General features: G+C 35.9%; 1 long non-coding RNA gene across 1 annotated transcript in view; it reads right to left on the reverse strand.

Annotated features, from left to right (window-relative positions):
• LOC146401044 (uncharacterized) overlaps positions 1–25,788 on the reverse strand; it is a 328,359-nt gene that overhangs the window by 217,457 nt on the left and 85,114 nt on the right. Inside the window, exons 2-3 of the long non-coding RNA XR_014813352.1 lie at positions 15,440–15,534; positions 3,276–3,377 (exon numbers count right to left, since the gene is read on the reverse strand). This is a non-coding gene — a long non-coding RNA (uncharacterized LOC146401044). The remainder of the gene's footprint in view (positions 1–3,275; positions 3,378–15,439; positions 15,535–25,788) is intronic.

Here is a 25,788-nt window from a genome sequence, read left to right on the forward strand (position 1 = left end):
TATTTTTCCACAACAAAAGTGCTCTAGAAGTTTGGGTCCCAGGATCCCTTCCATAATAATTGCCCAGAGGTTATTTTAAAATATTGTTTTGGTGGTTTCACAGCAGCCTTACTGAAACAGAATCTCTAGAATAAAGGCTAAGGATTTGGATTTTTCACAAACTCCTGAAGTGATGCTTATACACATTAGTGTTGAAGATGTTTCACTATAGATAGCTGCTTTTATATGATGTACTTGTTTATTTCAATTACTTATAATGGCTATAGATTAGAAAATCCTTTTATCCTCTAAGAAAGAATTGTTTCTTTGAAATCTGATCATTCCTGGGTTTTCATTGCAATGCAAAGAAATTATCAACTGATAGTAGAAAAAGAATTGTCTTTACAACTTATTTTATATATATTTAGTTGCGTTATCATCCAAAAGTAAAGACAATATGCTTTTTTTTTAAATTTTTTTTTGTCTTTTTGCCTTTTCTAAGGCTGCTCCCATGGCATATGGATGTTCCCAGGCTAGGGGTCTAATCGGAGCTGTAGCTGCTGGCCTAGGCCACAGCCGCAGCAATGCAGGATCCGAGCCGCGTCTGTGACCTACACACTATCTCAGGGCAATGCCAGATCCTTAGCCCACTGAGCAAGGCCAGGGATCGAACCCACGACCTCATGGTTCCTAGTTGGATTCGTTAACCACTGAGCCAAGACGGGAACTCCCAATATGCACTAATTTTATGGCTCAAAATAAAATGGAAAAAAAAAAACAAAACATGGCATATGTGAGACCCTTCACAGAATAATAATAATTAAGTATCTGACAGATAAGAGACTTTTTTTTTTGCTTTTTAGGGCCACACCTGTGGCATATGGAAGTTTCCAGACTAGGGGTCAAAGCAGAGCTACAGCTGCTGGCCTATGCCACAGCCACAGCAATGCAGGATCCAAGCCGTGTCTGCAACCTACACAACAGTTCACGGCACTGCCAGATCTTTAACCCACTGAGTGAGGCCAGGGCTCGAACCCACAACTTCATGGTTACTAGTCAGATTTGTTTCATCTGTGCCACAATGGAAACAACAGATAGATAAGACACTTAACATCTACAGCGTTATTCTCTACTGCATGTGTCCAGCAGCTATCAAAGTGCTGGATACACATAGGGTACTCAATGAATATTTGCAATGATTTACTAAAGTATAAAGAAGGCAAACTTCTACATAGTGCAGCCACTATGGAAAAAACTAAAAATAGAATTACCATACAATCCAGCAATCTCACTCTGGGTATCTATTTGAAGAAAACTGTAAGATGAGAAGAGACATGCATCCCAATGTGACTGGAGCACTATTTACAACAGCCAGGACATGGAAGCAACCTAAATGTCCATCAGCAAAAGAATGACTGAGGACACTGTGGTATAGGAGTTCCCGTTGTGGCTCAGCGGTAATGAACCTGACTAGTATCCATGAGGATGTGGGTTTGATCCCTGGCTTCCCTCAGTGGGTTAAGGATCCCAGTGTTGCAGTGAGCTGCAGTGTAGGTTGCCAATGTGGCTCAGATGCCACGATATATGATATCCTAATCTCACTGGAAATATGTACCAAGTGCTTACATTCTTCAAATTATCTATCCAATTTCAAATTATCTACTGAGACTTTAAACCATAGCATAATATGTCAATAGAGAATACTATTTCAGATAGCACATTGTAATAACACTATAACATACATAAAAACTGATTTTGGTTGTTCTTCTGAAAAAAAGAGATAACCTTTTTATTATTTTTTAAAACTTCTGGAAAGGTTTCACTTCAAATTTATATATTGAGAAAGCCACAAATTCTACCTTTCTTCAAGGAAAGATAAAACAAAGTAGAAACAGAAAAATATGTATTATTTCTATGCCAAATATAGAAAAATCCCATTACTATTTCATCTGAAAATTTGCAATTTAAAATAATACACTATTTCATGAGATTTTTATTAATAATATAAATTACATCTAAATTTCACAAAATACATAAGTATATTTGAATCTGTTGTATAGAACTGGGAAACAAAGAAATTACGATTTTAAGGGAAATAGTCTACCCATTCTTTTTAATTCATCTTTTTTTTTTACTACAAAAACATGTGGTTAAAAAAATGTACTTGCCTACAAATGTCAAGGTATATGTCACCTGTATAATCATAATAAGATAATAAATAACATGTATTGAACTCAAGCACTTGCAACATTTAAGTCACTGTTCTAAGCAGTTGGCATATAACGTCATTTAATTTTTTGTGCAATCCTATGAGATATGTACTATTAGGAAGAAATTGAGGCACAGAGAATAGAAGGCTCTTGACTAATGTCACAGAGAGCTAGTGACCTGAGTTTCAAACATGGGGTCTGGATTCGGAATTGACACTCTTAACCACATGCTAACTGTTTTCCTCAGGATGGCAGTCATGGCTCTTGTCATCTGGTAGGAGGGACCCTTTCTAGAATCATCTCATGTTACTCTGCTATATATCTATATGTCTATAGATACAGATATATAATATATAATATATTACTCTGTGAGTAATCAACTTCCCAGCCAGTCTGCTCTTTGAATCTGTATCATCTATTGCCATTCCTGGGGTTCTTCATGTTGTCCTTCTTTAATGCTTGTCCTTTTTAAATAGCCAGGTCCTAAGTCAAGCACTCTGACGTTTTTTCTCCCTGGTCCTGCCAACCAAAGGGGATTTCTCTTTCCCTCTTTTATGCCGCCACAAACAGCTGGAACTTAACTTAAATCACTTGTAGATCTCTCCTCACTTGTCACTTTCTATTTTGTCTTGTGGTTGTGTACACATGTTTTTATAGCCCTAAGCAATCTTGCAGTGTTTAAAGACAGGGTTTATTTCTTTAGTTTTCATCACGGTATCTAGCCTTATATTTGAAAGCACATCTCTTGAATGAATATATTAATAAGTGAATAGATAAGTGATTTAAATGGAAAAAGAGATCAAAAACTCTCAAGTCGATCAATCTTGGAGAAGTAATTAAAGTGTTCACTATTGGGCAGTACATTATCATTTTTTTTTTTTTTTTTCAGACTGACTGGGACTATTTTATAAATACATTTCAAGTGAGAGTTAAGAACTCATTCATTTACGAAGTGAAATGAGGTACTTTTTACATTGTAAGATTCAGAGTCAAGGACATGTAAACATAAGATATAAAGTCCTAATCCTTCATAAAAAATTGATCAAAATGTAAAATGTATGATTCACAAAGTATGGTAGTACTTACATTTCTTCTAAATAAATTCTGGACTGCTTGACATAGAAGCTGTATTTTTATCTTACAGCATTTCATAGTGCACATTTGTAGAGGGTAATTAATATATTCCAGCTGAATAAAAAAAAAAAGAATAACAAAATGAGTGAAAAATATTGATGATTGATGAGAGAACTTTAAATTTCCAGAAATACAGGAACATGAATTTGTTTAAACTTTGTCCCTAGAAAACAGTAGTTTTTGGTTTGAGAGTAAAGAATGTATATTGTTGCTAATAAAAAGATTTTAGCCTCCTGCTGTTTGATCCAAATTTTATAGATCATAGAAATTGAGACAATGTCTACACCAAGAATAACACACTAAATAAGCAGATAAATACATCGAGTGGAACTTGAAGTCTGTTACCAGATTGTGATAAAATAAAACAAAACAACACAACACAAAAACAGCATTATCAACTGGGAATGGCAGACAAGACAAGTAGGAATGTCTTTGAAATTAATAAATGTATTTCTAGTCTTTCCACATATTCAAGCACTTGATATTTTCTGTGTTTCCATTTCATCCCTTATCACATGGAGAAATATACTCCAGTTTTAATGAGCATTTTCCTTATGACTAAAGATGCTGAACTGCTTTGCATAAATAATTAATTTCCATTTCATTGCATTTTTTGGTGAAATACTAGCTGAAATTATCTGAGAGAGTCAATTGGCTTGTCTCCTTTTTTTATTAAATTGTAAGATATATTCTGATAGTTTTGGCATATTTTACTTTTTTCCTGACAAACTATTTATTTAGGTTGTTCTTCACACTTTAGTGTATTCTTGATGAAAAAGTCCTTAATCCAACCTTTTTCTAATTTATCATTTTTAAGAGATAGTGTTTCTGTGACCTGAATAAGAGAGCTTTACTTATTCTAATTCCATAAATATATTTTCCTATGCTTTTTTTTTTCTAAATTTCTTTGCCATTTAGATTTGCAATCCATGTGGAATCAATTTTTAGGGAAGGTATGAGATTTTTAGGAAAGGTGTAAGATGGGGGGAGAGGCACTAAATATATTTTATCCTTATAAATATCCAATTGACCCAGCATCATTTCTCGAAAAGATCATGCTTTTTACATTGCATTTCTGATTCACATCTGTCAAAAATCAGGATGTTATATATGCATTTGTTTGGGTACTCATAATTCAAATACACAGTTAGTTACATTATAAATTGGTGTCACCACTCTGGAAAGCTGTTTGAAAATATCTGCTAAGTTTAAATATATGCATATACCATGTTTTAGCACCTCTATTTCTATATAAAATAAATGTGCACGTATGTTCACCAAGAGGCAGGTACCTGAGTGTTCAGCAAAAGATTATTTGTAATAATTAAACACTGAGAAATATCATAACGGTCATAAATGTTGTAAGGGATAATTATAATATATCACACAATAAAATACACAGAATGATAAAGATGAACCAACTACAACCATGCAGAGTAACACGGATGAATTCTGTAAACACAAATTTGAGGGGAAAAGGCGAGTAAAAAAGTGGGGGCGGGGCCGGTCATCCTCATACACTAAGGTTTTACTACATATAAAACTAATTTATAATACTAGAAGCAAAGATATTTTTAACTATTAGGCATAGGAGTTTTTGAAAAGAAGAAATCTTCCAGGCTGCTGGCAAGGCTCTATTTTTTTAACTGAGTGATAGTTACATTGGTGTATTCATTTGCCATCAGACACTAGGGTGCATGTTTACATGCATTTTTAAATGGGTGTTACATTTTAATATATACATTTTTTAAAGGAATAAACATTTAAATAACTTTTTTTTTTTTTTGGTGTTTTTAGGGCCACACCTGTGGCATATGGAGGTTCCCAGGCTAGGGGTCAAATAGGAGCTGTAGCTGCTGGCCTACGCCACAGCCACAGCAATGCCAATCTGAGCCAAGTCTGAGACCTACACCACAGCTCATGGCAATGCCGGATCCTTAACCCACTGAGTGAGGCCAGGGAATCAAACCTGCATCCTCATAGATGTTAGTCAGATTGGTTTCTGCTGAGCCACGATGCGAACTCCTAAAGAATACATTATAATAAAACCTAGGAAATATTTAGAACAAAATTTATGGAATACAGTTAAAGCTCTGGATAAAGAATTTTTTTAATGGTTTTAAATGCTTATGTTAGGAAAAAATCCTCCATTTACTTAAATAGGCGGATAATTTAATATGTGAGAACAGACAACAGAATAAATGTAAAGAAAGTAAAAAGAAGGAAATATAGAGCAGAAACAGAAAATACACATTCAATAGACTTAATTTAAGAATACAATAGTTGTGGGTTTTTTTTAAAGAATAAAATTAATAAATTTGGAAGTCAATTAAGAAAAAAGTAGGTACCAGTACAAATATAACTTTTGGAGTGAAAAATATTGCATAAACACTGAAGATGTTTAAAAGATAATGAAAAAATATCATGAGAAGTTTAATGATAAATTTGAAAAATTAGGTTAAATAAAACAACGGTATATAAAAACAAATTTTGTACAATAGGATTGAATTCAAGCAATAACCAATTTTTCAGGAAAAAATATGCTCCATCTTGAGATGAGAAGTTACAGAGGAAAGTAATGAGAAATAAGGCTAAAAAAGTAATTAAATGAAATTGTATTAGATGAATATCTGTAAAACTTGGCATTTTCTAACCCAGTCTGTATTCCTTTATCCCTTCTTCATGCACTTGGCTTATGACCGGAAGTAAAACCAAACTAAGCAACAATACAGCAGATTTAGGATTTTGTCATTCTAGAGCAAAGCATATCCATTCTTGGTTTCTTAGACCACTCACTTAATCGAAGTCTATTTATCATCAAGCCATACCAACTGGCTTTTTTATGAAAGAGACCTGGTTGAATATAGACTCACATAAGAAGGAATGAGGGAAATTTACATATGTGGGAGTGAAGGAAAACCACCATAGCTACCTGAAAAAAATCAATTTATAACAATCAAAAGCTTGAAATATAAAGACCATGATAATAAACACTGGAAATGACTTTGGAGGAAAGAGACATGTTTTAAGATATCGTAAGATAATTTAAAACAATATCACCACCACCACCAATAATAATAATAATAATCAACCTGTCAAATTATTAAGCTCCCTTTTTTTTTTTAAATAGTGGTACTTTTATTCATGCACTAATTTGAGGCACAAGCCTTAGCCATCCCTGCTTACTTTTTCTCTCATACTTCCCATCTGATTTACCAGTAAATTTTGCCAATTCTGCATTGAAAATATATTCAGAGCCCAATTATTTCTCATAAGCTATGCAATGACTACCCTCTTCAAGCCACCATCTTCTCACCAACGGACCATTTGAGTTGCCCTCTAGTTTGTCTCTTCTCTGTCCCACTGCCCTTGCACCTTCCTCATCATATAACTATTCTTCTTATAAATGTAACTGTATTTATCATGCATGTCTCAAGCAAGCTCTACATAGTTTCTCATACGTTAGAATGAAATCTACAGTTCATGCCATGGTCTGTAAGGTTCTGTATATTTTCACAATGGCTACTCTTAAAAATCTTACATTTTCCTTCCCCACTCAACATTCTTTACTCCTTCACTCAACTCCAACCACACCAACCTCTTTGCTTATCTTGGAAATGAAAAATATGCTTTACAAATTCAGAATCAATCTAAGACAAAAATAAAAATAAAACAAAGCACACATATTTAAATAAGGTAAAAAAGAGAATGTAAAAGCTACCAATCCTCTCAATGTAAAATTAAAAGTTAGTTGACAGAGATCAATGACTGTACATGGATGATGCAAAATATCCATTCTGTTTAGATAAATATTATCATTCCTAATAAATAATTTTATGGGAGCAAATACTATAGTAAAAAAAATTTACCTAAAATTACATAGATTGTCTATATACTATATTATCCAATATACTGTATACACTTTGCTATATTTAAAAGTTTACAACTGAATGCAATTTTAAAAGACTTAAAAGCATATACATGGAGTTCCCATCATATTGGGTTAAGAATTTGACTAGTTTCTGTGAGGATGTGGGTTTGATCCTTGGCCTTGTTCAGTGGGTTAAGGATCTGGTGGTGTTGCCTCAAGCTGCAGTGTAGGTTGCAGATACAGCCTGAATCCACTGTTGCTATAGCTGTGGAGGAGGCCTGCAGCTGCAGCTCTGATTCAACACCTAGCCTGGAGAACTTCCATATGTTGCAAGTGTCAGGAGACATGTTTCTACAATCTTTTCTTAGCCTCTTTGCTTCTATTTTCTATGCTGAAAACTCCATCTTGTCCTGCTTTATCCCATATTCCTGCTTGAAAAACAGTCACAGTGCTGGTAAATAACTTAAGCTTAAGAACAAAGACCAAAAGACATAAGTTATTCATGTGGTCAGCTGAATGAAGACATAATGCATTGGTCTAGGCATGCTGGACCTGTGCAGATTGGCATGCTGTTTGCACAGCATGATATGTTCTGTTAAAATAAGAGAAAGAGGAACCTCGGGGCTCCAACGGGTTTATGAGGGGTTGTTAGCAGGATATGCATCAGCAAGGAGAACTGAGGTGCAAACCTAGGCACACCGGTTTGCTTCAGATAGGTGTGCCATTTGCAGAAGCACAATGATTATTCTCTAGACACTACGCATAGATAGCTGATGCCAGCCTTCCTCAATGCTAATGATTGTTAAATGCCTAAAGGTCAGAGTAAAAGCTTAACCATCTACTAGCTATGTAACTTTTAAAATAATAAAAGAACTTTTAAAAATAATAAAAAGAACTATATCTTGCATCTGCAACCCCCTCCTCACTTGATATAATCTTAAAGAGCACAATAAAAGCAGTGTGGTTTCTTGAGGCGGGCTCTTGGTCCCTGAGAGCTTGAGTCCCCAGGTTCCCACCTTTAATTAAGATAAATGTCTCTGTGTCTTATTTTATGTTAACTTTTTCTAAGTTTCACAGCACTCCTTCTTCAGCCCTCACCTGCTGAGCTGGTCTCCGCATGAAAGTGCAACTGTTAAAAAAAAAAGAAAAAAAATACCCACAAAAACCCAAAGAAGAAACAGTACAATGCTCCTTTTGGCTACCTCTGAAGAAGGACATAAACATAGCGATTTTTTGTGCAGTTTTTAAAAATCACGTAATTACCTACAACCTACATACACACAAACACATTCACAAAAACTCATGTATATAAACTCCTCCAAACTTAGATGTCATGACATTATCTGGCAGGATTTCAGAATTGCAAAGGACCAGTGACTACAATGCACCTCTCACTTTTGCCCGCCTTGGGTGCCAGTGGGTGTTACAGTTCATCTGTCTCTGTTCCTCCTTCATAAATTATATGTATGAGGTCAGATAATTTATCTTTTATACAAATTGTACTCTAAGAGCCACATCAAAATTTGATGTACATCATGAATTCCTATACTTTGAGCCTAATTCTGTAAATGGATCAGAATTTTGAGCCTCTTGAAATACGATGGACATGGACAATGGTGGTCAGGAAGTGGACTGTGAAATATCATTTACAAAAATGGTTATCGTTAATATTTTCTCTATAACCATACCCTATTTGCAATATAACACTGTAAATCATACATTAAGCAGTAGTATTCATTTCCCATCCTTTAAATCTAAGGGGCCTTTTTAATTTGTGGTGACCAATAGAGTACAACAGAAATCATATTTTGTGAATTTTAAGACTTGTTTATTTCTGCTTCCCCTCTTGTGGAACTTTGAGACAGCTATGTGAACAAGATCCACTAATATGTTGGATGATGCGATCTATTTTATTCTATTTCCACCATTGACAGCTAACCTTCAGACTTGTGAGTGAGGTAATTAAACACCAGCCAGCCCCTAGACAACCTGACAACAGACCTCATATGTATATGAAATTCAAGTAACCCAGCTTAGCAGAAGAGCCCAAATGACCTGTAGACTTATGAGTTATAATAAATTTTTTTTTTAACTTCACTAAATCTAGGAAATGTGTGTTCTACAAACAATAGTTAACTAATATACTGGCTTCAGGGTAGCTGCAATTGTAAAATCACAACAGTAGAGAATCTGAAAATTGGGAAAAAAGAAAAAATTATGTAGCTGCATCATGCTACTACTAAAATTAGAAGCAAAATGCTATAGAGAATAATAATAAATAAGAGTTGGATTCACTAGTCAAATGATGAGTAATGCCCAGCAAACATGATTAGGATTCTATAGTTTCCCAGTTATATTATTTCCTTATGCAAAATAATTTCAACATCTATATTATAAGCAATGGATGAATGAAACTATGAAAAAGAATTAATCAATGCTTTTGTTTCACCTTCCATACTTCTCATATCCTTCCACTACCCTAATTGGTCTTGGAGTATCTGCAATAACATTGTCTATAATTTCATTCAAATAATCAAATAATCTCAATTTATTCATGATAATAATTTTCCATTCGACATAGAAATACTGAATCATATGAAACAGAAGCTTGAAACATCCTGAATACAAGATTGCTATATAACTAGGTATAAACCAGGTCAGCAAATAAACTAGTTTTACCAACTTATTAAATATATACTAGGAACAAAAGAAAAGGAAAGGCATGCTCTGCAGAAATTTGAATAATCCGCACATAAATGAAGAAAAAAATAGAGCAGAATAGCCAGGAAATGTTTTCTATTCAGAACTGTATAATGCATAAATAAGCCTCTTGGTACAATCATAGTCAAATTACCAATAGTGAGTTAAAGGTTATACAAACAGAAAATATAGCATTTTGAAAAGTATCAAAAAATAGGAAAATGCTAGATTTGCATCATAAAAGACACACATTGGTGAGCTTTGAGCAGCACAGAAGAAATACATTTACATGAAAAATTGAAAGACATTCTGTCAATATGGGCAAAGTGATGTGGAAAATTGGAATAATTATCTGGATAATTTAGGCCAAAAATGCTAATGAAGTAAAAGAATTCTTTACAACCTGATTTATCTAGGTCAGCTGTCTACATTTATTAAATTAACTGGACAATTATTTAAGTCTACATTTTTCTAAGCTTGAATAGACTTCAGTATCGATTCCCTGTTGCGGCCTGAAGTGGGGGAACCTTGGTGCAGTAGTCCATACTGGACACAGACTGTACTTATTTTTAATCTCACTATGCACTTAATTACAGTTCAAGACTTTGCCACATTATACTTAAACTTTATACTATTCTTTAAAAAAATTTTTAAGTATCAATTTCTAATCTAGTCTCAAAGTAATATCCTAGGTACAAAGCAAGCTGAGCTGCACTTAATGGCTACAAACCAATGAATAGTTTCATGCATATTATAAACGCTTGACAAAATCACAAAAGATAGTGAGTGCTCTGTGTGTTTCAGGTGACAATATGACTCTGGTATTTGATTCAATTAAGTTAAAATATCATCAATTTAATGATTAATTTTATCTTTCCACACAATCCACATACAATTTTTTTTTTTCTTTTGACATTGGTTATTTAGGGGTAAATGGAATATAATGGCATGAAACCTCTCCAGATATGTTTAAGAAAAGAAAGAAGCAGAGGTATACAATAGTACTCCAAAAGAATCACTTAACATGTGTCACCTTCAAGCATTTTTATCACAAGTAACCATGAGGTATATATTTTATTTTAAACATTTGTGCACTGAAACTGGAAGATATATATTAAACACAAGTTAACAAAGACCCTTGGACTTGGAAATTTCAACCAAATGGCAAAAGGTTCCTACTGAGCCTGTTCAGACAATTAAGAAAGTAACACAAATACGGCTAAAGGTTTTATGCTTTGAGAGATACTGCAGGACAAATGCATTTTTGAAGACATCATCTCTAAAGATCTTTCATCTAAGATTTGCCTCATGTAACTTAGTATTAGAAGATGTGTACATTGGAAAAATGTATCCAGTACTTGTGAAGATGATGAGGCCACAGAGCAGTGTTTTGCAGCATTGATATTTCGGGCCAGATAATTCTTTGTTGTAAGGGTCTGTCTTAAGCATTACAGGGTATTTAGTAGTAACATGTCTTGCCTCCTTGCATTAAATGCTAGTATCACCTTTGCCCCCAGTTATGACAACTAAAGATGTCTCTAGATATTGACAAATGTCCTCTGGGTGGTAAAACCGCCTGTGGTTGAGAATCACTGCCGTAGAGGGTATGGTATACCCCATTTTCTCAGCATCGCTCTACCTGTGCATCTAGCTCAAGCCCTTTCCCAAACCAGTAAAAGCATGTTGCTCTCAGAGATGGCTGCTTTCCAGCTTTGTCCCAGCTGGAGGACGGTTCTAGAGGCTGAAAAGGAAAATGTGGTTAACCGTGACTTTGCTACGAAGAAACCAACTTGCACACCCTACAGGCAAGCCAGAGCCTATTAGCCCTTTAATTGTCTTAAACCCTCAAGATACCTCCCAAAGGAAACAAATAAAATCAACCCTGGAAAGTGGGTTTTCAGTGGTTCTGTGTGAAAGAACCCCTCCTGCTGGGAGATCTCTGGCCAAATTGGTATCTACATGAGCTAAGGCTGTCCCAGTAGAGAGGATTCCTACCCATGCTTGGATTTTCTCCTCAAGAGCAAAAGCCTGAGCTTTTGAATCCTTGAAAAGAAATCAGCAGAGACTAGTGCTAAATCGGAATAGAGTCATGAGGAATGCCTGGTTTCCTTGAGTTTCTGTCATCCTTTGCTAGGGTTGTTGCTTTTTCCAGTTATAAAAGTCTGTAAAAATATGAATTAAGTGTTGCAATAATAACTGACCTGAAATTCATTTGTTTCCCTGCAAGTAGGGAGATAAATTTTTGGTTGTTGATGTTGTTTGTTTGTAAATATCTGGCAATGAGGCAAGATTTTTTTTTTTTTTAATTATGATAATTGTGCTTTTTCTGTTAGAGTACTGATTGGAAATGACTGTTAGTATTTAAAAAAATCTGTTATTTATAAGTTTTCCATACCCAACAACATCAAAAAGATGTTTTTCCTTCTTATTAATTAGATAAATGGAAAATGATTTTTAAAGAGTCTGACTTACGGGAAAAAAAAAAAAATCTGAGCAAGATTTCTCAACTTTAGCACTTCTGACATTTTGGCCAACTGTGGAGGAGGCTGTCTTGTGTACTGTAGGATGTTACCAGTTTCCCTGGCCTCTACCTGGTAGATGCCAGTAGCACCACCACCATTCCCCCCAATGCACACATACACCACACACACACACATGCTTTCAGATTGTGGCAAATGAAAATGGCTCTCCACAATGCCAGGTGTCTCCTATGGGCAAAAAATTGCCCAAGTTGAAAAGCACTGATCTAGGTGGCAAAGGTATTGTTTGGCTGGTCTAAAACATATTTAACAAATATTTTGTCATAAATAACCTTAGGCCACAAATATTTTCTCCTATTTTTTTTTCCTAAATGTGTCATAATTTTACATTTGGAGCTGTGATGCCTTTTCAATGAATGTTTATATAAGGTGTAGGTCCTTTTTTTTTTTTTTTTTTTTTTTGCATTTAGATATCAAATTGTTCCCTGTGTTGAAAGACTATCCTTTTTCTACTCAAGTATCTTTACCTGGGTGTCAAAAATCAATGGGTCACACTTGTGTGGATCTATTACTGACTCTGTTCTGCTCCATGGATCTGTGTGTCTACCTCTCCACCAGTAACACACTGCCATTGGCGCTACATACATATTAAGTTTAAAAGCCTGGCAGTGAGAATCCTTCAGATGCATTCTTTTTTCAAAGCTGTTTTGACTTTTTTATTTCTTTTACCTTTCCATCAGTTTTAGAGTTAGCTTGAATATATCCAAATAATATAATTTGTATATATATTTTATAATCATAAATAACATAGATAGCATGTTACAAGTACTATAGAAACACTGGATAGTGTAAATATCCAGTATATATATATATCCAGTAAATATAGTGTTTTGGATTCTCACCATTCTAACATACTGTAAATATATCTCACCGTTGTAACATACTGTAAATATATCTGTGTTTTGGATTCTCACCATTCTAATTATTGTTTTAATTTGCAATTCCCTAGTGACATATAATGCTGAACTTCCTATCATATAAAAATTTGCCATCTGCATGTCTTTCTCAGTGAGATAATCTATTCATATTTTTTACTCACAATTGTTCCCCCCTTATTGTTGAGTTTTAAGAGTTCTTTATGTATTTTGGATACTAGTTCTTCATCAAATACGTGTTCTGCAAACATTTTTTTTTCTTTCAGAGTAGAGGTTTATAATTTTAATGAAGTCCAAAGTTTTTGTCGAATAATTTTAATATCTATGTCATCTCAGTGTTAGTATCTTTCCCAACCGAGTTGAGATTTTTCTTAATTCATCATGTGCTGAGTAATTTTAGATTTTGTTCTGTATATTTTGATGTTATGACTCTGGGTCTTATTTAACATCTACAGAGAATGTTTGTATTTTTGTTTTGTAGGAAGGCAAATACACACACACACACACACACACACACACACACACACACATAAATTTTAAAAAGAGATTTTTGTTTTACAAACAATTGACCCAGTTGGGTTCAGGCTACAAGTTCCAACCTGTATCCTGTGAGTTGTGATTCTAATATCAGGTTACTTTTAAAACCAATATAGTGCTAGTCTAATCTGTCTCACACATTCACCACCAAGCCTGGAGCTTGAGTGATGTTCTGTAGGCAGTTTCCAAATGCTGTGTATACTGTTTATGTAGCCTCAGTGCACTAACACCAAATTGAATCATTATAGAGATGGAGTTTGGGGTGAAGGAGAAAAAAAATGGCTTTATTGCTTTGCCAGGCATGGGGGAACAGAGTGGGCTTAAATCTTCAAATGCTGTGTGTCTCCCTAGAAGGATCTGGTGAGGAGTTTTATAGCAATAGTTCAAGGGCGGGATTGCTACTTATAAGGATCAAGGTGTGTGCACAGCCTGTATTTCTAGAATCTGGCCTTTTGGTGTAGGGGGTGGGTGGGTGGTGCTCTCCTGTTGAGCTTCTTTGGTTCTCCTGGTTATCAAACTGTGACCTCCTCTCTGGAATGAAGAATGCTTCATCAAGTAGCTAACATCCTCCATTTACTGGTGGTTTTATTCTATAGAAGAGCTCACAGATATTGTTATCTGTATCCTAGTCTAGGAGCCCCACAGGGTCCTGTTCGGTTTCATTTAGAGGCAGATCCACTTATGTTTAGCTCAGAGGTGAATTTATAAACAACCTTAAGGGGTCAATCTTTTGAGTTCAACACCCTGCATCATTACCCAGTCATATTCCAGTTCTCCGCGTCTCTTCTTTTTCTTGTCCTTGTGTTATTGAACCAAAGTTTGTGTGCCTAAAACACACTGAGGCCAAACAAATCAAAAGTTGGAATTTGGAACAGAAAAAGGTTTACTTAAGGGCCTGGCAAGGAGATGGTGGATTGTGCTCAAAAATCTCTGAGTTCCTTCATGCTGGGGACTTTTTATAGGCAAAATTGGGGATAAAGGCTGCAAGGGGTATGACTTTCTTCTGATTGGTTGGCTGCAAGGTAACAGGGTGGGCTTCCAGGAATCTTGTGCTCATCTTTAAGTTACTATTCTCCACCTAGGTAAGAAGGAACCAGGACACTGCTTTTCACTGCACTATTGTTTCTTGACTGTTCCTCCTTTGTTTCTGCATTCTCTCCCTTCCCTAATTAGTAACTGTTTGAATCTGCTCTTTGGAACAAAGGGCTGGTCTAGGAGGCTGAAGCCTTTTCCCTACAAACAAGAAACTGGGGACACAGAGAGGCTTTTTCTGTTACCCAAGAGAGCTCTACAGGATCCTTGGTTTCAGGAAGAGAAAGACAAAACAGAACAAAACAAAACAAAAAAACTGGTGACTTTATTTACTTTTCCTGAGCCTTAGGACATCTCTTTCTTGCTGTTCAAGCTGCGCTAGTGGATTTTTCCTGGAGCTTTCTCTCTCTCTAGTGATTTTCTCCTCTGGATTTCAGGCTGCACTGAATTCATGCTAGCAGGAAAAATAATGGTAGACTGACTGATGGTCAATGGTGCTTTGAATACTAATATTCAAATTAGTGTTCAATATTAGTACTAATTAGTACCGTTATTATTTACCTTTCGGAGTCTTCAAATATCCATCCTGTGCATGTTTTCTAAATTCCACAGGTGCATTCAACGGGTTCTAGATGGTGGACTGTGGTCACTCAATCCTAGAAGTGGAATCGTTCGTTTTTAAATGAGTTGTTTTGCCTTGGTGGCTATTTTTTCAAATCATGGATTTTTATAAGAAGTGAATGAGCTTTCTACCTCCCTTATCTTTAATAAATTCTTTATATAGGCACATTATATTTTAGAGAAAAAATAGAGAATGGCAAAATCCTTTCCCAAAAGACAAATTATTTTACAAATTTCTGCACATCTTTATGAACGAAAGTTTAGATATTTAGCAGGACCCCTCTACATATAATGAAGTTGAGTTGAATGTTACTGCCACTTCTGCCAAAATCATAGCCATGTGGGCTGTTTTTCTGAGAAAACTGATCATTTTGTAGGTGTACTAATGTTCAAGTTCTAGTACAGGCATTTTCACATATCATCACACTCAATCAATTTAATGTAGTCCTACAATGAATTTTGAATGTACATACTATTCTCATTTATACAAACAAGGAAAACAAGGATTTGAAGAGGCAATGTCTCAGGAAGTTTCTCTTGAGTTGTACAGTCTGAAAATGGCATTGCCTGGACTTTGTTTCAGATCTTTGTGATTCAGACTCCAAAACAGGTGATACAGCAAATGCATGATTATTGGAGATATTCAGATGAGGGGGAATGTTACGAAAATACAAACTCAGGAGGAAACTTACGAAAATACAAATCAGAACAGACTATGAAGAAATTCAACAAAAATATTCAATTGAACTTTAACATAAAAATTAGTAGGTAATAACTATCGTAGTCGTACTTTGGTGTCTGTCAAGAGCCATTCTGTGTTTTCTAAATATTTCTCTGGAAGGCAGTTAAGATTTTATAACATTGGGATTTTAACCCAGTGCCACAAGATTTAGAAATAATGATAAAAATAACCCATGTTCTGAAATTTCTAACCTCAAAAATGTAATTTAAAAATATGCTTTAAAAAATGTTGACATTATAAACACTCAATACTTAGCACAGATAAAGAGAAAGATCATAGACTGAAAGACGTATATGCAGAGAGATAAAACATTAGATGACCTACACCTACTTACTTCAAATATAATTATTGAGTACTTAAATTGAGATGATTACTGCAGGGGAAGAAAATTAATCTTTTTCCTCTACCTTTCTTGGGTTCTCTGATTGAGGGCTTGTAAACTGACTAAAAATGGACAGATTAATAAGAGAAAAATAGAAGTTTATTAACATGTGCGGCATACTCCACACAGGAGCACTTAGTAATGAGTAATTCAAAAGAGTATCAGAGCAGAGCTTGGGTTTACACAGCATTTTAATGAAATAATGAGACAAAGGAAATGGACTTTGAGCTGCTAGGGGCAGCAAATGCTGTGGAAAAGATGGGAATATCACAGCTAAGGGGTAGGTGGGAGCAGTGTCTCTTTGAGTAGGATAGGTCTTCAGATTAAGAAACTCTAAATAACAGGTGCCCTAGAGGAGGTCATATGTGCATGATATGAAGCCGTTAAAATTGGGAAGGGTAGGGGAGCAGAATTTGCCATTGGAAAATATGTCTTTGGCATAGTAATTATTTTAAGCTGGTTTTTTTCTAAGAAAGAGCAAACATGGGAAAAACTCTGAAAATCAAGTAGGAGTTACCCTTTTATTAAAAAAAAAATACATTTGTGAGAGAAATCTCCATTTTTAAGGGTAGCCAAGAATCTAGAAACTCTCATCAGAGGAGACTTAAATGTGCATAACAACACAGCTATGTTTTCTGTGCTTCTCCTGGTAACCTTCCATAATCACTTCTTCCCACCCTTGGAATCCTCTAGTCTTTAGTTGAGGATGGAATTTAAGGTGAGGATTTATGCCATCTGGCCGGGTACTCCATTTTTCCTAGACTATCCCATGTCTATATGTTATTAAAATTTTGATTTTATCCTGTTAATCTGTATCATATCAATTTAATTCTTAGACCAGCCAGAAGAACCTAGAAGGGTAGAGGAAAATTTCTTTCTCTCCTACAGAAGAAAGGGGAGAAAAGGGTTAATGCAACAGGCCAAAGGTGGGAACACGCTTCACCTTCTAAAAGAAAAAGGGCCACCATGGATGAGGGAGTGGACAATAGGAAATAGAGTCTGAGAAAGAGGCCTGGGTCAGATCTGCAAGGGGCCAGGTTAAGGACCTTAACTCTTTAAGACAAGACTTCTCTGAGTTCTCTTCTGGCACAGTGGGTTAAGAACCCTGCGTTGTTACTGCAGAGGCTTGGGTCACTGCTGAGGCACAGGTTCAGGGGTTCTATCTCTAAAGTAGGAACTTCCATGTGTTGTGGGTGTGGCCCTCAGTAAATAAATAAATAAACAAGACACGATTTCTCATCTGTAAAATGAGAAAAGCAATATCTAATGTGTAGAATTTTTTCCAGAAACAAATGATAATATTACAGATAATTAAAATGATGTGTAAAATAAATGGCATCTATTATTACTGAAAAATAGTCTTTCCTTCGTTATATCTTTCAAGGTTGTTTCTCATGTAGTCTCCAACTGAAGATAATCTTCTCTATGGTCTGCTTCCAATTTTATCTTTATTTAAAACAACTAAATTAAGTTACAAGAAAATGTTATTGTATGTACATTTATTTGTCCCACTGTAACCTAAACTACTTAATAATGACCACAGAGTATATCATTAGATCTCCATAAAAACTACACAAAATATGCAGCAAGTACATTTAGGAAGGAAGGAAGGAAGAGGAGGAGGAAGGAAAGGAGGGAGGAAGGAAAGGGCTTATTTAACTTTGGAAAACAAAGGATCAATATGTAGATATATAGTTATTATATTTTTATTCTATCTATTGGAAGTTGTTTCCTATCACAGAAAAACAGTAGATGAAAATATGGCCTGAATTTATTAACAAAGTTGTCCACTCATTCAGCTGTCCTTTCTTAATCATTCCATGCATTATAGGACATGTGTTTAGCAGTGAGCTCATCATGACATGTACACTTTTGCTGTGATCACAAAAATGTCATGTATACATCACCTTTGATTTGGTCAGGCACTTACTTGGTACACCAAATTGCAAGTATATAGATACAATGTGTGCTGCAGCAAGTCTCAATGATATAACAACATATTTATGAAAAGACATATTTTTTACTAGAAATTTCTGTGTACACAGAAACCTTTGGAAACATTAGAATGCAAATGTTAACATACCTCTGAAGAGATAAAATAAGTAATGAACTGTTTAGGTGCTTAAGAAAGAAGCCGATGTGGCAAATCTTTCTGAGATAATGATAAAAATCTATGCGATTACTTTATTTGTATTTATTTAAGCTATTATAAATGTCAAAAATCTCTTCCAGGGCATTATTTCAAAAGGCTACAGAAGCAATCTTCTCTTTAAAAGTGAAGATCCCTTCTGTCAAGAGAAGATTCAGTGATAAGTCTTATACCACTAAGAACCCAGACAGAGTGGTTTAAGTTCTAGAAAACCTAATAATTGTATTAAGCCTAAATTTACAAAATAAACATGTCTACTTTATGTAATCCACAGTTCAAAGAAACATAAACTTGCAGTTGATAAGGGCATGTCTTTATATTCCATGTAGGTAAATTTCTACTAGAGATAGGATAGAGTACAACCTGCATACAGTGATACAAATGATGGAAGAGGTGATACATTTATAGTTTTTTAATACAAAGGAACCGGTTCTAGTTAATCTCTAAAACAAGACAGTAAGCCTAAAATATACTGTGTAGTCTACTGACTGTATCTTCACCTCTGCTTAGGCTTTGGCTACTTTCTTAATGTTTACCACCCTTAAATATCAGCCTTTCAACAATGGATTTTAAGACAAAATTCACTTCTCCATAGTACGCAGAACTTCTCTGTCTTTCTGGAATCTCTACATCCATGTTTTCTCTGTCAATTCATTCTCTTTACAGACCTTAGTGTATTTATTATTTTCTCATGCTGATGGATGGGGGCATTTTAAACTGGCCTTCTTGGAAATCCTGCTTAAAGTAGAGCTCAAGTTTGTCTCAGCATGGCATTTCTTGACGTGAAAGATGTCAAATAAAACCTCAGCAGTATCAGCCCTTTGGGTCAAACCCTATCCAATATCTCTTGGGCTACAAAAGCAATTTATCTCAATTGAGACAAAATTAGATGAGATTTAGGTAACTGTGGCTGAATAAGGCAGTCTGAGGGGATCTGAGATCTGGGATTAGATGATTATTATAGGGGAAAATTAAACTTTAGCTGCTGAGAGAAAAGCCACACACAGAGGTCTGGCACCAAAAGGCCACATATATTTTAGACTAGTAGTGAGTGCCAGTGAACTGGATTAATCCAAATTAGCAGTAGGATAATCTACTACTGGATGTGCAGAGCATCCAAAGGTAAAGGTCAAGAGGAAAAGGCAGCTGACCCTCAGAAAATCTGTTGGGGGGAAGGTATGTCCCGGCCAATGGGACTGGTTTCATTCATTCATTACTTATATACTAGTGAATATCTGCTATGTGCCAGACCCTATGCTAGTGACTCAGAACAAGAGTTTGAATAGGGTAAATAGGATGTTTGTTTTTATAGAGCCAACAATTTTGTAAGGGAAATAAACAAATACTAATTTAACACATATAATTACATAAGCAGTATAAAAGTATTCTGAGTAAGTGCCATCCTGAGGACAGATTGGCAAGAAAATATAACCCGGCCAACAGAATTATTTTACCCCAAGGAGGTGATATTTAGGAGATTCCAATTGATGGGAAAAAGGCAGTCAAAAATAAGACAGGGACAATCCCATAGAGACTGGGCTATTAGATCATTGCTGAGACACAGATGCAGGAATAGGTTAGGAAGAAGTCAAATTTTAAAAAATTGAAGCAAAAAGGTAAAGTTGATACAGCTGTAAGAACAAGCTGATATCAAACCACGGTGCAAAGTTAGTACAATTTAGATTCTTTGTCCTTGCACTCCTGCTTTTCTATAATTCACTGACAACTCCATCTCTGGTTTAAGCCAAGGATTAATCTTAGAAGTGGAGGGATGACTGAATTAAATGACCTCTTAGTTATAGGAAGAAGAGAAATGCAAGGATTTTGACTTTTCTGGAGTCTAAGGAGAATTAAAAAAATAAAGGTAAAAGATGTTACCTCTCTATGTCCATGCAATTAGGATAGAGAGATAATGAGAATATCCCACTATTCCAACAATTAAAAAAAAAAAAAAATCAGGGAGTTCCCGTCATGGCACGGTGGTTAATGGATCTGACCAGGAACCATGAGGTTGCGGGTTTGATCCCTGGCCGTGCTTTAGTGGGTTAAGGACCCGGCATTGCCGTGGCTGTGGTATAGGCCAGCAGCTACAGCTCTGATTAGACCCCTAGCCTGGGAACCTCCATATGCCATGGGAAGCAGCCCTAGAAAAGGCAAAAAGACAAAAAAAAAAAAAAAAATTAAATAAAAAAAATCAGTATCTGATTATTGAGTGTCTATTACATGTCTGATGCTGTGCAATTCCTTGAGGATGCAATAGTGAATAAGATTTGTTTTTGTACTAAGATGGTCATAGTCTAGACACATATATGACACATGATATAAGGTTGAGTTCTCAAAGATCACACAGAAGGACAAATAAGCTGCACTTAGAGAGTCAAGAAGAATTTCTTAAAGAAAGGTAATTTTATTTATTTATTTAATTTTTATTACTCAATGAATTTATTACATTTATACTTGTACAATGATCATCACAATCCAATTTTATAGGATTCCAAAACCGAGATGATTTTGAGACAATAGGATCACCCAGGAGAATATGTGGAGTGAAAAGGAAATAGTGCAAAGGAGAGTTAGCATTGGGAAGGAAGAATTTTATGAAATGGGTGAACGCCAGAAAGTCCAAAAAAGGATTATCCACAGATAGGAGAAATACGCACACACACAACAATCACAGAATGTAATGGGAGAGAGTCTTTCAAGAAGAAAGCAACTATGGGCCATGTCACAAATAATAATTCAAACAAATTCCTCAGTAAAGTATCCTCTGGTTTTAGCCACAGAGAGCTTGTTGGCTACCTTGGCTAAAGCAATGGTCATGGGAGGTTGAAGTCAGGCGAGTAGGCACAGTTTACTAAGGACTGTTTCGAGGAGAAACATAGACAACTGAACAAAGTTCCTTAGATTCTTATAGGCTACAGAACATGTGGGGGAAGGGCCTTCTGGTTTTAGTCTACCCTGGCCATAGCTGCTGGGCTTAGTGTCTAATCAGCTTAGTCTTAATGATGCAGATGCCAAGCTAAACCACGGTCGATTTGCAAGGTGGCGATGTTGGGTCTCAAGTATCCTGCCTTTCTAAGTGCATTACCCAGCCTTTCTCCCATCAGATCCTGTCATTTCCAAGATGGAATGGGACTCCTAAAATCCTGATTCCTTTTACACTTTGAGGAGGAAAGTTTCTGCCAATGTTTCCTCATTTAATAACTTTTGCTTTTTTTCATTCTTTCTCTTCTCAGACAGTTCCATAGAATTCCATAATTCTTACAAAAAGAACCTAGGAGTCGGCTCACCTTCTTCTGCCCAGGAACATCTCATTTGGCCCTGACTACTTTGCAGACCCCCAGTGAAGAAAACATACTGACTATCTTCTTGGAATCAGAAAGTGTTTACAGCAACCCATGCAAAATTCAGTTTAATGCTTCAATAAACCATTCTGCCACATTAGGTATCTTTTGTGCAAATGTCACCCCTTCTCTATATGTTACACTGTTGGGTTTTTGTTCTTCTGTGGACTTTGGCGACAATTTATTATTTTTATTAGACTACATCAAAGGTATAATAAAGAGGGAGTTCACGCCATGGTGCACTAGGTTAAGAATCTGACTGCAGGAGTTCCCTTTGTGGCTCAGTGGTTAATGAATCTGACTAGGAACCATGAGGTTGCGGGTTCGATCCCTGACCTCGCTCAGTGGGTTAAGGATCTGGCATTGCCATGAGCTGTGGTGTAGGTTGCAGACGTGGCTTGGATCCCGCGTTGCTGTGGCTGTGGCTGTGACGTAGGCCCGTGGCTACAGCTTGGATTCGACCCCTAGCCTGGGAAGCTCCATATGCCGTGGGAGCGGCCCAAGAAATGGCAAAAAGACAAAAAAAAAAAAAAAAAAAAAAAAAAAAAAGAATCTGACTGCAGCCGCTCAGGTTGCTTCAGAGGTGAGGGTTCAATCCCCAACCCAAGGGAACTGGGTTAAAGTAGCCAATGTTGCTGCAGCTGTGGTTTGGACTCAGTCCCTGCCTTTCTATATGCCTAAGGTGCAGCCAAAAAAAAGAAAGATATATTAAAGAACATTTGACCATTTCACCTTAAAATTTTGAAAGCTCAACCCCTTTAATGTTTACATATCTTTAGTAATGTGTTTTGTTTTGTGAAATCCTCTAAATTTTTCTTCTCATAAAAATAGATACGCTTAGTTCTTATGCACTAAAAGCACTAACAAGTTTAAAGAATGAATATATGGATGTAGCACAGTTTTATCTTCACCTAAATTAGTTAGCTATGTAGACATTTTAAATAAAAGGAACAGAGACTTGGTATTTTTAACCATAACGGAAGGAGCAGCTGCCGCCACCATAGGAAATTCATTTAAATGCAATCGCAGAGGGAGTTAGATTATCAGACGGAAGATTTTCCTTGTGTGTACAGAAGTCTTTAAAGATCAGTCGTCTTTCATGAATGTTCTTATCCTTTAGTTTATTTGCTTATGCTGCCCTTTCCACCAATTGCTAAGCTCCTGGAAGATGGTATTTCTTCCTTTTTCTCTTTGGGTTTCTGAATATGACTAGAGGCTGTATAAGGTCAATAGAATTTCTATTCACCTGTAATACCCTCTTCAATTTCTTCTAGTTTGTAATAAGATAATAATAATGGAAATTATAGTGCAAATAATAACGAAAATCCAGTCTATGTAATTTATTTGCTACAAAGTTTTGAACAAACATGCCTCAATCATTTGAAAAATAATTAATTTACAGCAACTGGAAAGTGGTCACACTACTTGCAGACAATTTTAGATTGGACTGCATGATTATTTTTTATATATCTTAAACACTCAGAAGATTTCACATGAATAAAATCTGAAATTTTAAACTACAATTCTACTATTGAAAAATGAGATTTGGCAAGAGCAAGCTGTAGCAGAGAAGCTCCATTCCAATGGAGCACTCCCACTGCCTGGTTCAGAGGGTGATTGGCTTGGCTATTGTGAACATCTGAATTTGCAGCACTGATTTACATAGCTGATTCCTGATAAAGAGATTTCTATTTGCAAACCACCTTTAATATCAGACCAATGCCTTAAAAAAAATGAAAACAACAAGAAAGAGCTGTCACTTGGTCTGAAGTTAGGTTTAGGTATCCATAAGCCCACCTATCCAACCCTTCACAACAATCCTCATTAAACCTTGGTAGCTCACCTTTAAGGCAAGTTTTCATGCTGGGTTATATGCTAAATCCCATTCTTAAGACATCCTATTAGGTCTTAGCCCATCTACAGTGATTTTCTTTTATGACACTGGTCAGAGCTATTTTTGTTCTTTCTCAGTTTATTTGGTTTTGAGTAATTCTGAGTGTAAATTTTTGAACTGTTATATCTAACAAGAAATAAGATAGATACCTTCTTACTTACTCACTTGTTGGGTATTTGTTTCCTACTGAGAAAGGAAGGGGGCAGGGCTCAACTGTTAAAAGAATGAGGAGGAGTGCACAGCCATTGAGAAAAACAGGATATGACTGGCTGGAACCAGCTAAAACCAAGATGGCATAGAGCACATTCCAGTCGCTGACCTTTAGATCATTATATCTCCCTTGTAGTACTGAAAAAACCACTCCCTCTCATGTCATGACAGTTCTGGGGCTGACCACAAAAGGCCAAAAAGTGGCCAGTGGCCCAACTTCTACAAGTCCCCCCCTTTACCCTGGAAAAGCAAGAATATTCCTCCCACTCACTAGCATATGAACTCACCCAGCCCATAAAAACTAACAACCTGATACCTCGGGGCACTCCTGCCTTCTGAGAAGGACCATATTCTGTCTATGGAGTGTGTATCTCCATGAATAAACCTGTTCTCACACTACTTCAGCTCACTCTTCAATTCTCCTACACAAAGCCAAGGACCCCTCACTTGGTGGCCCATCCCCGGGACCTGAGCATGTCCTAGGAAGTGACATTTCCTTCCCCTGCATCACTACATCCAAAACAGATTTTGCTCTTAAAGTTCAATGGGAACATGGATCCATCATTCAACTGGTTTAGTGCAAGACCAACATATTCTGTCCAATGTCACTACAATGAGCTTATACTGAAAATGCAGACATGTGAAAAATGTGTCTCAAACACATAAAACAACTGAGGTTTTAATATCCTGACAATAATTACATTCATAGTAATTTAAATTATGTACTGGTATAAGAATATCATGGTCCACAAATATATAACTTTTATATTTTTCTCCTTTTTGGCATTATTTTTTTTTCATTTGTTTTGAATTGATATAATCTAGGAGAACTTTTTTTCTATGCTTATAACCTAAGACTTCTGGAGAGAAGGAGTTATGAAGATTCTAACAACCACATAGGCAAAGCACATTAAGAATGTGCAATTACTAGGTTTTGGCCTTTTCATAACCTTGCATTATCTAAAATCCCTTTTTCTCCCTGCCTTTGGCCAAGAGAGCAGATGGATAATTATATTCCTCAAAAGATAAATTAAAGAAAGAATTTGGACCAACTGGGCTATTGAAATATAGTGCTAATGGAGGGTTGTGGAAAAATGACCAAATAAGAGTCTCAAATGACCTTATTTTCCTCTTGGTGACAGTGCTTTCCAGATTAAAAGCTGTTTTCTTTTATTGAAATAGAATAGTGCCAAACATTGAACCTGCTTTGTAAGACATACATCAAGAGAGAAAATATTTCACCACAATGACACGACCTGACATTTTAAAGTAGATAACAAATGACATCTTGTCAATGGCACCAATTTATTATTCCCTCTCTTGTACCTTGGTGCCACAGCAGGATGCACATTCCTTTTAATCATGGGATTGTGTTAAACAAATTTTTACCAGCGGAGACTATAAAATGCCCCTGATCGTTTCCGAATATCCTGACCTCCTGGCTGTCCCCACTGTGGCATATAAAGACAAAGGCTCTGCTAAATTTTTCATCATTTTATTCCATTTCAGATCCAATTATGTGAGGGTCTTCCATCACTTACATGGGTGTATATGCTATAACAGGAAGT

This window comes from Sus scrofa, chromosome 8 (genome assembly GCF_054392235.1).
Source record: "Sus scrofa isolate SSC_HxYL_T2T_F1_AM1 chromosome 8, Sscrofa_HxYL_maternal_Yorkshire_Landrace_v2.0, whole genome shotgun sequence".
NCBI lineage: Eukaryota > Metazoa > Chordata > Mammalia > Artiodactyla > Suidae > Sus > Sus scrofa.